General features: G+C 48.7%; 1 protein-coding gene across 1 annotated transcript in view; it reads right to left on the bottom strand.

Annotated features, from left to right (window-relative positions):
• mei4 (meiosis-specific, MEI4 homolog (S. cerevisiae)) overlaps positions 1–12,177 on the bottom strand; it is a 796,394-nt gene that overhangs the window by 671,424 nt on the left and 112,793 nt on the right. The gene's annotated exons all lie outside the window — the stretch shown is intronic.

The raw sequence follows: 12,177 nt of genomic DNA, 5'->3' as shown, positions 1-12,177 counted from the left end.
GAAGAACGCGCAGAGCACAGCCAGGGCTCACGGGCTGAACAGGGTCAGCGGGGCGAAGAAAGGGGAGCTCGGGAGACGCCATTGAGCCGCAGAGAAGAAGAAGAGCGCGGGAGACGCCATTTTGTGCCAGCGGAGAAGGGGAAGCGCGGGAGGCGCCATTTTTGACAGTTAACTCACACCCAAGGATGCCGAAGAGTGGCAGTATCTCTACGTTCGACAATGAAGTCGAAGATTGGGCGACATATGTGGAACATATTGAGGTGTACTGCAGGGCGAATGAAGTGCCAGATGCAAATAAAGCACTGGTTCTGTTAAATTCCATGGGTGCAAAAACTTATGGGTTACTGCGAAATCTAATAACCCCAGAGAAGCCGGTAAACAAGAATTTTGAAAGCATAGTAGAAATCCTACAGGACCACTTAAACCCCACACCGCTGCTGATAGCAGAACGATTTAAGTTCCATAAAAGGAACAAACACAAAGACGAAAGCAATGCTGAGTACCTAACAGAACTGCGCAAGCTATCAAAACACTGCCAATTTGGAGCGGGACTAGCAGATACGTTAAGGGACAAGTTTGTGTGTGGGCTACAGAGTGAAGGAACCGCTTCTGTCGGAAAAGGATCTTCCGCTGGACAAAGCTTTCAGTATGGCAGTATCACACAAAGCAGCCGCAAGGAGTGCTGCAGAGATACAACGGAGACCGCAAGAATATGGCACCAATGAAATGTCCTATGGAACAGGGAAGTGCTATCGCTGCGGCAGAACAACACGTGATCAGAAAGATTGTTGGTTCAAGGACCAAGTGTGCAGACGGCGTGGGAAAGCAGGACACATAGCAAGAGTCTGCAGGTCTGGGAAGAAAACCAACAGTAAGAAATCTCCACAGGAGAAGTACAAAAAGGTACACCAGGTGATGGACAGTGGTTCAGACGAACAGAAAAGTGACACAGACTCCAGAAGCAAGGAGCTGGGTTGTCTGAAACTACATAAGGTAACCAAAATGGAGGATCACCATACTATCTGGGTTACACTCAAGATAGACGGAGTCCAAGTGAAAATGGAATTGGACACAGGGTCAGCTCTAACAGTCATAAATCAAAGAGACTACAAGCGGCTATTTTCACACATACCCTTGAAAGCTACAGAGATTGTCTTGAAGATGTATATGGGGCAAAAAGTCTACCCCAAAGGAAAAATAAGGGTGAAAGTGACATATAAAGGCCAGGAAATACCTAAAATGGATATATATGTATTGCCAGATGGAGGACCACCACTGCTAGGACGTGAATGGATCCGGAAGATACAATTAGATTGGCATTCCATACAGGCACTGAAGGTTGAGGCCAAAAAGGATGACGTCACACCTGGACGACTGTCAAAAATGCTAACTGACGCAAAAGAAGTGTTCCAGGAGGGACTAGGAACACTAAAAGGAATAACAGCAACGATTAAAATAGAGGAAAATGCAAGCCCAAAGTTTCTGAAGGCCAGACCAGTGCCTTATGCGATCAGACCAGCTGTTGAAGCAGAGCTGGAAGGGTTGGAACGTTCAGGAGTACTGTCCAAAGTGGACTGGAGCGAGTGGGCTACACCCATCATTCCTGTAATGAAGAGGTCGTTGAGTAATACGCCTGGGGAACCATCTGTGGGGATTTTAAGGTGACAGTGAACCCAGTCCTTCACACGGTACAATATCCGCTTCCACGAATTGAGGATATTTTCGGTTCGCTATCTGGAGGTAAACGCTTCACCAAAATTGATCTAGCCAGGCGTACTTGCAAATGGAGGTAGAAGAAGCTTCGAAACAATACCTTACGATCAACTCATAAAGGTCTCTATCAATGCAACCGGCTGGTGTTTGGAGTTGCATCAGCTCCAGCTATTTGGCAAAGGGCAATGGATCAAGTCCTGCAAGGGATTCCAGGGACCCAGTGTTATTTGGACGACATCTTGGTCACGGACAAAAATGACGGTGATCACCTCGCCAACTTGGAGAAGGTGCTCACCAGATTAAAGGAGTATGGGCTACGAGCTAATCGCCACAAGTGCGAGTTTTTCCAGAAACAGATCTCGTATTGTGGCCACGTCATTGATGAAGAGGGGTTACATAAGTCCCCTGACAAGATTGAGGCAGTAGTCAAGGCTCCAGCACCGGAAAATGTGTCACAACTGAGGTCGTTCCTCGGGCTGGTAAACTACTACCACAAGTTCTTACCAAATTTGTCTGCGGTATTACACCCACTGAACACCCTACTGCAAACAGGGGTACCATGGAAGTGGGATGACGAACGTAGACGAGCTTTCCAGAAGTGTAAAGAATTGATCACATCAAAAGAGGTGTTGGCCCATTTCAACCCAGCAGGACCAATTCATTTGGCATGTGATGCATCACCCTATGGTATTGGAGCGGTGCTGTCACACAAATTCCCAGACGGGTTGGAGAGGCCAGTAGCCTTTGCGTCTCGGTCACTAACCTCAGCCGAGCGCAACTACGCCCAGACTGACAGGGAGGCCCTCAGCCTAGTATGGGGTAAAAAATTCAACCACTATCTGCATTGGCAGAAGTTCACCTTGCTGACTGACCACCAACCACTTGTCTCCATCTTTAATCCTAAGAAGGGCGTTCCAGTGATGACTGCACAGCGGTTACAAAGATGGTCCCTGTTCCTAGGGGCGAATCAATATGAAATAGAATATAAAGGTACGAAACAGAATGGGAACACTGATGGGCTATCGCGCCTGCCACTGCCTACTGTGGAGGAAGCACCAGCAGTGGACCCTATCGAGATATTTTATTCGTCAATAATTGAACGATTGCCAGTAACAAACGCGGATATAGAGAAGGAGACCCGCAATGATCCGACGCTGTCGCGGGTATATGAATTGACGGTGAGGGGATGGCCAACACATGGCGACTCACTGTTGCCAGCATTCTCATCCAGAAGAGAACAGCTGTCAGTATGCCAGGGGACAGTGATGTGTGGATCCAGAGTGGTGATTCCACCCAAGTTAAGGGAGCGAGTGCTAAATGAGCTACATGGAGGTCATCTGGGGGGAGTGAAAATGAAAAGCCTTGCTAGGGCTTATGTGTGGTGGCCGGGAATCGATCAACAAATCGAAGACCTAACTAAGAGCTGCTTAGGATGCCAGAAGGTCCAAAATGCACCACCACATGCCCCTCTACACCCATGGGAGTGGCCCTCCTCTCCATGGCAACGGGTGCATATTGATTTTGCTGGTCCATTCATGGACTCAATGCTCTTAATAGCAGTGGATGCTCATTCAAAGTGGCCTGAGGTGATAAAAATGTCTTCAACCACTACAGAGAAAACGATTGCAGTCCTACGGACCATATTTGCCAGAAACGGGTTGCCAGAGCAGATTTGCTCTGATAATGGACCACAGTTTGTGTCCGACGAGTTCCAAAAATTTATGAGAAGGAATGGGGTAAGGCATTACACATCCGCCCCGTATCATCCAGCAACAAATGGATTGGCTGAGAGGTTCGTACAAACCTTTAAGAAGGCGATAAAGGCCATGTGCGACAATGAAATTCCACTGCAGCATAAGATGGACAATTTCTTATTAGCCTACCGAAACGCGACACATGCAGTTACCAACCAGACCCCGGCCATGATGTTCTTTAACCGAAGGTTGAGATCTCGTCTGGACTTGCTCAGACCAAATGTGCGAAGAAATGTTGATAACAAACAATTCCAGCACATCAATGAGAAGCCGACAAGGAGCTTCAATGTAGGGCAACCAGTCTTGGCCCGTGACTATCGAACAGAGAAATGGCAACCCGGAACAATATGTACAAGGCAGGGGCCATTAATGTACACAGTGGATGTCGGGGAGAACATTGTGAGACGCCACGTCGATCAGATCTTAGCGTCACAGGAACGCGTCAACCCCATGTCGCGAGTACCTGGGGATGAACCCGACATACCGGTAGCATCTACTTCAGACCCAGTAGCAGTGGAACCCGATGAACTACCCGATGAAAAGGGGTCAGAATCGCCTCTGCACCAAGAACAAGAACCTCCGGAAAGGCGCTATCCCGAAAGGGTCAGGAAGCCGCCCCAAAGACTGAATCTATAAATGGACTTTTGTTGTTTAATGTACATGTTGAAATGTTAATTGTTGTTTGAATATTAGGGGTACTACTAATCTAAAAGGGGAGGAATTGTAGTGTCTGTGCCTTTAAGTCAGAACTACTTTTACAGCTCCTGTATACTGTAGTACCGGCAGTGACCACACCGGTATATAAGCTTTGCGCATGCCTCTGTACCCCCAGTCTTGAGACTACCCTCCTCCAGTAAAGACCTGTTTATTGTTGATGTACAGCATCCGTGTGTTTATTTAATAACAGCATATCCTCTGACTCACGGATCCAACATATGTAACATGAGTTTCCCTGTGTCCATTCGCATACATGTTTTGGCTGCCGCTCCGGAACCAAGCCCTTCACTTCTATTTCCCCTTTTCTCTTCTTTTCTCTTTACTCCTCCTAGGCCCCACTCTGCTGTCACCATGCATCCTTTCACTTCTCCCCTCTCGGGTACTCTGCCCTCCCAAATCCCTACCTCAACCCTTCAGCACTCCTCGACCTTCCTACTCTCCTGCTGCCGTCCTGTGATTCCCTTAGGTAAGGGAAGCCTGCTGCTTCCCTCTATGCCTCTCTTGCTGGGGGCTAATCTTGCCAACCTCCTTCCCGTCCCACTCACCCCTCCCAGCGCATACCCTGTGGACTCTGACAGTGGATCACCTATCACCGCCACTCTGCGCATCTCCGTCCAGAATGTCCGTTCACTTGTGAACAAGGTACTTGCCATCCATGAGCTTAATGTGGATGATTGCATCGCCAGCATGTCCTTGACGGAAACATGGCTTGGGGGGGCGGGGTGGTGGGTGGCACTGATGACACCTTACCACTTAATGAAGCTTCACTGCCTAGCTATACAGTCCAACAGTTGCCTCGCCCAAACTGCCATGGTGGCAGTATAGCTTTTATCACCAAATCACACCTTGATCTGTCCCCCTACTCCTCTGGCACCTTCTCCTCTTTTGAGCATCTCACCTCATTACACCCCTGTCACCTCTCATAACAACAACAACAACTTGTATTTATATAGTGCCTTTAACGTAGTAAAACATCCCAAGGTGCTTCACAGGAGCATTACTGTATAAGACAAAAAAATCTGACACTGAGCCAAATAAGGAGAAATTACGGCAGATGCCCAAGAGCTTGGTCAAAGAGGTAGGTTTTAAGGAGTGTCTTAAAGGAGGAAAGAGAGGTAGAGAGGCAGAGAGGTCTAGGTAGGGAATTCCTCATTTAAAATCCGCCTTCTCTACTGCCCACCTAAGTACCACGCCAAGTTTCTCACCGCAATATCCACTCCATCACCAAGACCACCTACTTCCAGCTCCGTAACATCACCCGACTCCACCCCACCTCAGCTCATCTGCTGCTGAAACCCTCATCCATGCCTTTTTTTATCTCTAGACTTGACTATTCCAATGCTCTCCTGGCCGGCCTCCCATTGTCCACCCTACATAAACTTGTGCTCATCCAAAATTTTGCTGCATGCATCCTAACTCGCAGCAAGTCCCATTCAACCATCGCCCCAGTGCTCGCTGACCTACACTGGCTTCCAGTCCAGCAACGCCGCTAATTTAAAATTCTCATCCTTGTTTACAAATCTCTCCATAAGCTCACACTTCCCTATCTCTGTAGCCTTCTACAGCCCTACAAGCCTTCAAGATCTCTGCACTCCTCCAATTCTGGCCTCTTGCGCATCCCCAATTTTAATCGCTCCATCATTGGCAGCTATGCCTTCAGTTGCCTAGGCCCGAATTCCCTTCCTAAACTTCTCCACCACTCTCCCCTTTAAGACACTCTTTAAAACCTACCACTTTGTCCAAGCTTTTAGTCATCTGTCCTAATATCCCCTTGTGTGGCTCTGTGTCAAATTTCTGTTTGACAACACTTCTGTGAAGTGCCTTGGGATGTCTTACTACATTAAAGGTGTTATATAAATGCAAATTATTGTTATTGTAGGCATCTGGAACCTCCGTTGTGAGAAATGTTGACGAGCTAGAATTTCCTTTGGTTGCAAAAAACAATTTTATGTGACTGAATTAAGTATTCAACATTATAAAGAAAATTAACAAAAATGTATATTAACAAACTTACTACAGTCAAATAACAGAAGACACAAATTAAAAATTAGGGGCTTTGATGTTAACCGCACCCCGCCCCCTGCCCACCACTACGGGTGGGAGAGAGTCGAATGGGGGGGGATTAAATAGTCAGATTCTTAAAATGCGAAACTAAACCGCTGCGCCCGTTTCCATTTTTACCACGGCGAATATTGGCGCGTCTGAGTACCCCACACTGAAGTGGCGGGTCTGTATTTATAATATTTAACTGAGGTTATCATACGATTTTGCCAGAGATTTTGAATTAACGCTTCCTGCACAGGTCGCCAACGAAACTGTACAGCGAGATTGAACGGCACTTCATGGGAATGGTTAAAGGTCTGGAAACCTAAACTGAATAAAGGCTCAGGGGGAAAAATTTGGTTGCTTTGCACCTCCCGTTAGCGCCCTAAGAGGGCCCTCTTAGGGCGCTAACGGGCGCAAAGAAACTAGCGCCCGGGCGCGGTGCCGCCAACACCTCCCGCGAAATTCAGCAGGAGGTTAGTGGTGGCAGTAACCGGTAGCGCCCCACTTGCGCCCCGGCTGCGATCTTCGTCGGGGTCAGGGGGGCTTACCTGCGGCTGGGGCGGCGCTATTTAAAGGCGAGGTGCGGAGCGGCCATTTTTGTTGCTGGCCGCCTGCCAGCACCTACCTCTGCTCCCGTCCCCAGCCACCTCACCCACCCCCCCTGTGGAGTGCCGGATACGCCCCATGAGCCTGGCATTTCTCTTGAGTGCCGGGCTCTTTTGCCAGCACTCCCGATCCCCAGGGGCCCAGACCTGCCTGGGAGCTGCTATGATGCTTTCATAATGCGGCAGTCCAATATCAATGACCTGTTCATACCTGGAACCAGCCTTAATTGCAGGCTGCTATGCGACAAAGGATACCCAATTCAAACCTGGCTGATAACACCTCTGAGGAACCCCACCAATGAACCCCAAGAGCACTACAATGCGAGCCATATGACAACCAGATGTGTTGTGGAGCAAGTCATTGGCATTCTCAAGATACGCTTCAGGTGCCTGGACAGATCTGGAGGCACCCTTCAGTCTTGCCAGCGAGGGTCTCTAGGATAATCGTGGGCGCTATGTTCTGCAACACAGAACGCAGCATCGAGGACTAGACGTGCAGGAGGAAAAAGCCACTCAGAACTCACCATCTGACGAGGATTCCAATGGAGGAGGAGGAGGAAGAGGAAGATGGGGAGCCCAACCCCAGACCAGCCGATCACATTGTTGCTCAGGATGCCTTTACAGCTCAAAAGTTCAGTTGGTCACTCACACTGGACCAACGCAACTATCACATCCCTGCTTCCTCCCTCTTCACCCCCCCTCCCCCAATGTACACAAGCAGTGCTGTAACCAACCATCCACTTGTTGCACATGCACCAAATTGGTCTCAGTCAATTCATGTCTTCACATTCAACATCAAACCACTGAAAAACAAAATTGGCACTTGCCCTGCATGAATGGTGCACAGAAAAGTGGTACAAAGTAATCCATTGAGGGGGAACAACAGGTGAGACGTGGAAATGCTTTGAGAGAAGTTTCCACTTTTATCTCCCTTATCGCCATCGTACTTCTGCTGAACCAGCGCCGCATCACTCCTGCCTCACTGCGGGAGAACAGCTTGGAGCAGATCAGTGACACCTTTTAAGCCCATATCTAATGTACCTGTCATCCTGTTTAAGGCGGTAGAAATGTTAGCATCTATAGCTTGCATGGCCACCATCGGGGCCTGCAGGGACTGATTAGTGCACTGCAATTCAAGTTCCAGCGAGGAGGCCACTCTCTCAATGGAAGACATCCTCGCAATGGCTTGTGACATCAATCCATAAATGTCTGAGCTGGATTCCTCCATCTGTGACATTGTGGAAAGTGTGCCTGGTAGGGTTGCCAGTACCTCGCACATTTGTTGCTGATCCTCTATCGTTCTCCTTTTTATTGATGGGCCCCAGGGTTCAGTATCTCTGTCCAGCTGAGCAGAGCTTGGAGAGGACTACACCCTCCGTGCTCACTTGTGAAGTCCAATTCAGCAGGTGACATCCCACATAGCTGTCTAACAGGACCTACTGAAGTACTCATATCTCCGCTGATGCCTGGTTCGCGTGTGTCCTGTGACGGTGCACCCTCAGAAGGAACCAGATCCTCTGAGGAATCCTCGTCTGCAAAGGACAGGGGCTGCTGTTCTTCATGTGATGACCCTGGTGGAGAGTAGAGACTGATATGATTTAGTCATGGGATATTATTATAGTGATCATATTTCATTAGGTGCTGAATTCATCAAGGTGTCTTAGTCTTGTATGAGATGTGTCAGAGAGATTAATTCTGTCACCCTGCTGCAGTGAAGTACAAGTATCGCCATCTTCGATGCTCAAGGAGGCTGACATGCATTTATCTCCAAAGCCGCCTGCTCAACATTTGTGAGCTCCACAATCTGTGGGAGTCTACCTCTCGCTCTCCCTTGTATTTTGCGCTCTATTCTCCTGAAAAAGGCACATCAGCCTTATGAGTGTCCAATGGATGTAGTACATTCAGTGAGGGTGACTATCAGGCAGGTGAATCACGAGTGGCACTGGCATGCATTTGAGTGCGTGTATTGAGAATTGGGGGAGCTGTGTGAAGTGGGATCACACTACATACAGATTGGGGTGAATGGCAATGGTGGATGGAGGAAGGGGGAGTTGAGGAAGTGCATTGAAACGCAACAATGGGTGCTGCTGAAACATCAGTGGGTGTGAGGAGTGAAGTGAATGGAGTACGATTGACAAGACAGAGTGAGTGGGAAGTATATTACAGGATGTAGGTGCATCTGCAACTTTGCTCACCTTCCCGGATCTGGTTAGGTAATTGAAACACTTCCTACACTGGATCAACGTCCTCATGACAACATTCCTGCTGCTCACCTATTGGGCCACCTCCCCAACCACACCTCTTTGTAGTGGCAGCAGTTTTTGTTTGCCTTTGCTAGGGAAGAGCACCTCCATCCTAGCTCTTACTGCACCCAGCAGTACTTTTAGGAACGCCTCATTAAATCATGTGCAGCCTTTGCTCTCCCTGATTCCGACTCACAACTTCAATTTCACTTAATATAATCCACATAACTCCTCCAAATTACATCTGCGAAGTGAGCCTTTAAATAATCACGGTGAAATCGCATTGTGCAGGTCCGCATCACACTCGCTCCCACACAGTGGAGACACGAAACCCAGAAGTAAAATGATAATGAGGCATCCCTGTTGAAATCATATATTCCCATCCATCCCACAATCTTGAGTGTTTGTTGCCCACTATCAGCCCTCCGACCCCCCCCCAGCTCAGATCCCATCTCCATGTTAATATCAGGGCCACAAAGTCAGGAGTAAGGGAGGTCAGGCAGAACTTTGTTTTACTCATAGGGTAATAAAGTTGCGGAATACATTTTTTGAAAGACTTGCATTATATAGCACCTTTCATGGCATCAGGACATCCCAAAGAGCTTCACAACCAATGTACTTTTTCTGATCTGTCATCACTATGGTAATGTAGGAAACGCGGCAGTCAATTTGCGCATATCAAGGTCACACAAACAGCAATGTGATAATGACTAGATAATCTGTTTTAATGATGTTGGTTGAGGGATAAATATTGGCCAGGCCGCTGGGAGAACTCCCCTGCTCTTCTTTGAATAGTACCGTGGAATCTTTTACGTCCACCTGAGAGGACAGACTCTGGTTTAAAGTCTCATCTGAAAAATGGCACCTCTGCTAGTGCAGCATGCCCTCAAAACTGCAGTGAGAGTGGGGCTTGAATCCACAACCCACTGAGCCATGGCTGACACCAGAAAAGAATGCTGAAGTAGACAATATAAATGGCCTAAAGGGTCAATAAAATGCATTTCTACAGACACCAGGTATTGCTAAAACTTTACCACTACATAAGTCAATAAAGAACTGTGATACAGAAAACTAGTTAACAGATTTAGGTTGTTGCTGTATTACCAAGGGGACGATTTTCTCAGCCCCGAGGAGGTGGGTTTGGAGGCAGGAAAGGCGGGAAAAATGAGTGCGGGTTCGGAAGCTGCCTCCACCCGCCTCCGTGCAATTTTGCCGGCGCCGGTTTTGCAGGGTGGGAAACTGTCCCGCCTCCAGCAGGCCAGAGAGCTTGTTAAGAGCCTTAAATGGTCGTTAAGGACCTCTCTAATCCTATTGTGAGAGGCCCTCGTTATTTTTCGACATTTTTTGCATGTTTCACGACCCTCTTGAACCACGCCAGCTAATCCTGGTGGGTTGACAAGTGGGTGGTCTCCTCACAGCTGCAGCTCCACCATTAAAACGGAGCTTTCATCAGGGATTAGTTGAAGGTGGCAGAACTTTGCTTTAAAAGGACTTTCAGCACTTTTAGCAGCCCTTACGAAGTCAGAGGTGTTGCAGCTTCTATCTATCAACTGTGGGACCTCCTTGGAAGACCCTCTCCCCGCTTGGAATGAGCGCTTCCCCAACGGAGGTATTTGCCAGCAGCATGGGGACCATTCATTTCCTTTCACCATGGACCTCACATTCGGATGAGGAGCATCCACGGCATCAGCAGAACCAGGCAGCTCAGCAGCAACAGCAGCAGAAGCCCCAACCTCCTGCTCAGCCACCTGATGCTGCACAGGGCAGAAGGCACCGGCGCATCGAGGCACCTCGCCACAGGAGATACCCCCAACAGAGGGTTTACAGACAGAGGATGAGCTACCTCAACATGAGTGAGTAGCAGTGCCAAAGGAGGCTGAGACTTTCGAGAGAGCTTGTCCGAGACATCTGCGGCCTGCTGCAGCAAGACCTGGTGCCCAGAGGAACGGGTGGACACCCCTTACCAGTGGCTGTCAAAGTCACTACCGCACTCAAACTTTTTTGCCACAGGCTCCTTCCAGGGATCACCAGCAGACATCAGCAGCATCTCCCAGTCGGCCACCCACAGTTGCATAACGCAGGTTACCGATGCCCTTTACACAAAGGCGCACAATTACATCCAGTTCTCAAGGGATCAAGCAAGTATACTGTGCATACGGTTGGCTTTGCAAATATGGCAGGCTTGCCAATGGTGCAGGGCGTCATAGGCTGCACACATGTGTCCCTGGTACCCCATCACAACCCAGCTATCTTTGTCAACCACAAGGGCTTCCAATCCCTCAACATACAGCTGGTGTGTAATCACAAGAAGGAGTTTTTGCATGTTTGCACTAAGTTCTGTGGTAGTTGCCATGACTCTTTCATTCTACGGCACGCTAGTGTTCCTCCGCTTTTCAATCCGCCAAACCAACTTAACAGATGGCTCCCTGGTGACAAAGGCTACCCCCTGAAGAAGTGGTTAATGATGCCGATCAGGAGGCTAGCTAACGAGGCTGAAGAGCACTACAATGCCAGCCACACTTCGACCAGGTCCATCATCGAGCAAACCATTGGGTTGTTGAAGATGCACTTCCGATGCCTTGACCGATCAGGTGGAGCCCTGCAGTATACACCATACAGAGTCTCCAGAATGGTCGTGGTCTGCTGTACACTGCACAACATCGCACAGCGTCGTGGCTTGCAATTTCCGGCCTCCTCAGACGAGGATGAGGAGAAGGAGGAGGAGGAGGAGCAGGAGGAGCAGGCGGAGGACCGAGCGCCGGTCTATCGACCAGCAGCAGTGGCAGAACACAAGCACATGGCTGTCCGAGATGCAAGGGATGTTCTTATCCTGGCCAGATTTGCATAGGTTGCCCAAGTTGGCACATGTGCTTGGCTCCATCTTAAGACATGATAGACAATGGACATGACTCTCTGGCCTCCTTTCACTCAGGCCACCAACCTCACAACGCAAGTGTCACAGAGCCCGCAATGTGGAGCTGCCTAAGGCAAAAGAACAAATGCCATCACGCCAACATTTTGCCATCAAATCATTTTAATGCTTTCCAACAGGGATGGTATATCATCAATACACATAAACATTCACCCAATCTGCACACA

Source organism: Somniosus microcephalus, chromosome 3 (assembly GCF_052327205.1).
Source record: "Somniosus microcephalus isolate GS21.2 chromosome 3, FLI_Smic_1.0, whole genome shotgun sequence".
In the NCBI taxonomy this organism is placed as follows: Eukaryota; Metazoa; Chordata; class Chondrichthyes; order Squaliformes; family Somniosidae; genus Somniosus; species Somniosus microcephalus.
Note: the sequence above shows the minus strand (reverse complement) of the source record. Positions and strands in the feature narration are given on the sequence as shown.